This window comes from Papaver somniferum, unplaced genomic scaffold (assembly GCF_003573695.1).
Source record: "Papaver somniferum cultivar HN1 unplaced genomic scaffold, ASM357369v1 unplaced-scaffold_18, whole genome shotgun sequence".
In the NCBI taxonomy this organism is placed as follows: Eukaryota; Viridiplantae; Streptophyta; class Magnoliopsida; order Ranunculales; family Papaveraceae; genus Papaver; species Papaver somniferum.
The window spans coordinates 1,269,768-1,275,178 of NW_020627707.1; positions in this window are offsets into that span (position 1 = coordinate 1,269,768).

Consider the following 5,411-nt stretch of genomic DNA (forward strand, 5'->3'; position numbering starts at 1 on the left):
TTCTCAATGGATAACCATTTGTACCCCTTCAATAATTTCTTTGGATTCTTTTAAAATTCTTCCTTGATTTGATGAATTTACCAAATTTCTTTCATTCCTTGCTATTATTTCTGCAAATGTGTTGTACTTGTTCTGCCTGAGTGTTGAGTTCCAAGATTGAAACTAAATTCCATTAACAGTTCAATTATGTTAAAAATTGTGTCTATTGTAGCTGTGGAAGATCCCACAACTACACCCAAATAATGATAATAACACAAAGCTTAAATCATGCTGATCAACTCAAATATTAATGATATTATGCACCACTTTGACACTTATATGATCTTGTAAAACTATTCTATTATGAATATATGTTACTCTTACAGCGGATTCGAACTATGATTCATACACAACAATGAAAGATATGAATTTATAAGCTAAATTCTAAGATGAACTTATTTTCTTTCTCTTTTTGTTTAACAATTCCCTAGCCTATCTCTCCTGATTGATCTCTCTCTTTTTCTTATCATTTCTGAATCCTTATATAGACAGACTCATCAATAAAAGACAACCTTAGTTCACGTGCAATATCTCAGTTGATTGATTATGTTTATGCTTTATATGCCAGGCTTTTAGAAGCTGTCCCTGTCTGTCGCACTGCTACTTAGTCCTTCGCGCTTCTTATGATCGTGTTATCTTTATCGCGTGGTTATCTATTCGTTCTCCATCCTTATTCTCGCGTGACCAACCTTCGCCTTGTATATGTTTTCGTGCTTAAGGATGTTTTGTACAGGAAGAAGTTGTATATTTGCGTTGTGCGACATTTCACACCCATATCAATATTCCTTCCAGAGTTTGGGTTTAATTTCTTAAGGTCAAAGACAATTTTTCCTCGACTAACTTGGGAAAGGGGCCCATCACTTATTGCACTTGGATAGGGGTTGTGTAAAACCATGGCCTGAGCGAGCCTCTTTATTCATCTCCATTTCAATTTCCACCTCCCTTCCCCCTGATTCTGGTGTTGATACTGACAGTATTTCTTGGTCATCATTCTCCTCACTAATATGTTAAGCATCACCTGATTTATCACTAGCAGAATCAGAAGTTGAGTTTGTTCTTAGGATTACCTCTCGATCCCTCCGTCACTTTGTCCGGCAATGTCGTCTCCTTTTCCTTTTGTCAATGTTTTTGACGGAACCGTTCAAAAAATGTAGAAATTGACGTTTAGTCCCATTGTTGTTGGGCTTTAGACATTCTAGTCTTGTCCTCCCAAGCCTAGTACTAAGAGGTCCAAATTTACACATTGTGAGACGAGTTAGTCCATTTGTTAACAATTCAGTCCAAAAATATTTCTTTTCATGCCAAAAATGTCCCTCGAATAAAAATCGTATATTCATTTGTTCACAGAATCACAAGTCATTTTTTCACTTCTTTGTCTTCAATCGGCGGAGGTCTGCAATTTTATTACTCCTTTCAAATGACAAGGATTTATGTTTCCATCTCTTTGATCGTCTCGGTGTAGTTTGTCTCTGAAACTACCGAAATCGATCAGCGGAGAGATTTATATACAGATCAGACAAATAGGAGGAGATTCAGATATTCTTCATGTGAGAATCAATGTTCATTTGATCAATTAGTTTTCAGGTTAGTATTTGAACTACTTTGATTATTCTTTATCTGTTAATCTCTTATTCGATTTCATTTTTAATCGATTTGGGATGTTTGCTTGATCAAGCAAAAATCTATTCAACCTTCTATCACTATTTTCAATTTAATTGAATAAAACATTGATAGTTTGGTATTTTGATGATTCAGCTGTTTTATGAATTATTTCGATTAATTTAATTATTTTAGGTTTTCTGATTTTGATAAATTTTTTTTTTTTTTTTTTTTTTGCTCTTTGATTTAAAGCTTAATTCAATGAACAGGGATTGGATTCCTATATGTGATTGAGATCGTTGATTTTTTCAGTGGTGAATGTAATGGTTGTTATAGGGATTGAAAACTGCCATATTATTGAGGGAGATGTGGGAGGAACTTGTGTTAATAGAGGGTGTGTTCCTTCTAAAGCTCTACTTGCTGTGAGTGGTCGGGCGCGTGAGCTTTATAATGAGAAACACGTGAAAGATTTTGGTCTACGGGTAATGCGTTTCACTCGACTCACAGTACTGTTTGCAGCAAGTTGTGTCCATTATTATTCTTGGTTAGAACAATAATTCATTACATCTTCTCATTTTGATTGTTGTTTTTTTTTTAATACTTTTTCAATACAACAATGCTATTACCTTAAATATATACATATATACATGTCTGTCGTGATTTATTTTAGGTATTTGTTGATTGCAGTGGACCCATCCGTTGTAATGAGTCTTATGACTAGCATCTATTATCTATGACTCTCTGCATTACTATAATTTGATGCTAGAGAGAAGAGAGATCCAGAGCCTAGTGCTTTCGCATCACGGATTGTGTTAGTCAGATTCCCAAGTAGTTGGAGAGAGCTATTTATGGAAGCCTTATTAATTGATTAATAAAGCTTGTTTATTTCTTTGTTTTACATGGTTTTACTATGATCTATGCAACTCCTACCATGATTCATCCCCATGGAATTTGTAGAAATGACGATTTTTTTATTAATGGAATTGGCTGTACTGTTTGTGCAATGACGAATGTGCAATGTGGTTTTATATTTTTGTCTTTTTTGTTCTCTTATGTTGGCAGCTAACAATATAGTAGACATGTCTTAAGAGTAGTTCCACGTTTCTATATCTCTTTTGGAGTCATGAATACATTTGAAAGTTGCAAAGTCATCATCATTTATTTGTCGAAAAACCATCTACTAAGGCCAGAATGTGTGTGCGCTCGCGGTGTCGGATCCATCTGCGCTAGCTTATCTCATTTTTCTCTGATTGGACTGGGACATAAAGTATAGACCTATAATTCGTGGAAATAGTGGATACTAGTAGATTTTGGCATGCAGATAAGTAGAGATTACTGTTGGAATTTGTGTCGGTTCCAAATGTAATCATAGTCTACATATGCAGTTGTTAAGTTTTAATTGTTTTGTTTGTATCGAGTGATACTGTCTATTTTTAATGGTAAATGAATGTCACAAGGTGTACATAATTCTACACATGTTGACTCTTAATGTGTACATAATTGTACACATGTTGATTTATAATGTGCACATAGTTGTACACCCGTTCATTAATGTGCACATAATTGTACACCTCTTGATCATTAAATTTTTTATGTGGCCTGGGATATTAAACACGCGGTTCCCGGTTAATATTTCATGTGGCCTATTTGGGGTCTTACATGGAACCTTAAAGTCGTTGTTTGGATTTTGTTAAAGTTACAAGTCTCTAACGTGGCCCTTTTGTTTTGATCAGTTTGGCAGTTTGTAATTTCCGATCTTCATGGATTAGTTGCTACCTCTTTTTACGATTTTATAAAAATTCAATTTACAGTAGTCTGTTACAAACTCAACCTTAGCCTTTAATATCTTATATTTCGGTAAAAATTTCTTTAAACATTCCATAAGCCTATTAACCGTTTTACATGTATTATGATATGATATATTGTAATTCTAGGAGATGGTTCTTCTGCGCGCATCTGGGTACTTTGGATGTAGAAAAACCAAGCCTTATAGAGTCGATGCATGCTGGTAACCCAAAGATTCTTGAGCAAGATGTGTAGGCTGTGGATTCTAATATCTTCTAACAACGCTTCTACATCAAATCATTTAGTATTTCAGATAAGCAAGATGTTTTTGACTTACTCGCTGTTGAAAACTTATTAGTTCATCAGGTATGATGGTGAGTCTCCACATTACATTTTCTACTGTTTTTACCTTTTTAAAAAGATCAACTTGCGAGCTTGATCTTCGACGGTTTTCATGTGTACATAGTTGTACACTCATTCATTGTTAATGTATACATAGTTGTACACCTTAATATTGTTGTCTGCAGATTTCATTTTGCGTGATTTTTGGATGGATCATGTGGACCTAAATTTCCAGGTTCATATCGAATCATTTATTCTACTCATAGGTCACATCTTATTATCATTCTCTGAGTAATGGTGTAATTATGTTATACATTGAAATGATATTTTTATATTCTCGTTAGAGTTTGAAATGATAATATGGAATCACCGATACACGATAAGTAGAATTGGGTGCATGAAATTGTGGATTATATATAGATTAATATAGTTAACGCTTGGCAAAAGAACTGACCTCTTCCTTTGCATATCCGAACGACGGAGTTACAATACGTTTGTAGTATACACTGAAAAAATATACACATGTAAATTGATAATGTGTACATAGTTGTACACCTGTTGATTATTGATGTGTACATAGTTGTGCACCTGCTGATTGTTGATTTGTACATAGTTGTACACATGTCGATCGTTGATGTGCACATAGTTGCACACCTGTTGATTGTTAACATTATCACTTTCCTATTTTACAACAAAAATTTATCAGACATATATTGCGTATGTGCATCCCCATCTTATGTTACTTGTATGTTGTTGTATTCCAGCATTCATCATCAAATCTATTTATTGTGCATTGTTTTTATTTGGTAGTTGGAGCTGACGTTGATGACGACAAGATTAGCTTCGTCTATCCCAAGTCAAAGCCAAGGATACCACAAAGCTAATTGCAAGTGGAAGGGAGAAGATGACTTCCATGATTTTTGATGGAGGTGCTCTAATGGTTGTTGGTGCAAGTCTGCAACTGGTGTTGTAGCTCTTACTGCCTCGAAGACTAAGGAAGATGAGAAAGTAGAAGAAAAAGAATTTTTTTCCATAGTAAGTCTCTTGTTTCCTTTCCCTTCTCCTTTTTACTAACCACTGGTTTAATATTTTCATTTTAGATGATATGTTGATGATGAAAATCACATCCAAGTTTGTTGACTATAACATACTTTTATGTTTTAGTTTTTCCCTTGTTCAAATGTTAGCTTTACAATACGTTTGAAATTTCTTGTGTAAATTATAATTTACCCGAACGATGGAGTTACAGTCCGTTTGTAGTATACTACATGAAATTACTTGTAAATTGTTAATGTGCATATAGTTTCCACGTTTAAAGCCTCATTGACATATAGCCTATGTTATGGTATTGTTTGGATTTTGCTTGATTTTCGTATATGTTTACGTATTTGTGCACCATTGTCCAGTTTCATGGATATATTGCATGGTTTTTGGGTATGGATTTTGAATTTTTTAGTTAATTGTAGATATATATAGTTGAACACCATTATCCCTTCTCATGGATATTATAATATATATAATTTTATTTCTTTATATACTAAGTGTGTGCAGCTAGGCCCAAATGGATGGAGATTAAGTTAATAACTGGCCAACTTTTTACTTTGATTGCTTTCTTTGCTTTGTTTCTTACGTGGTTGTCAGTGAAA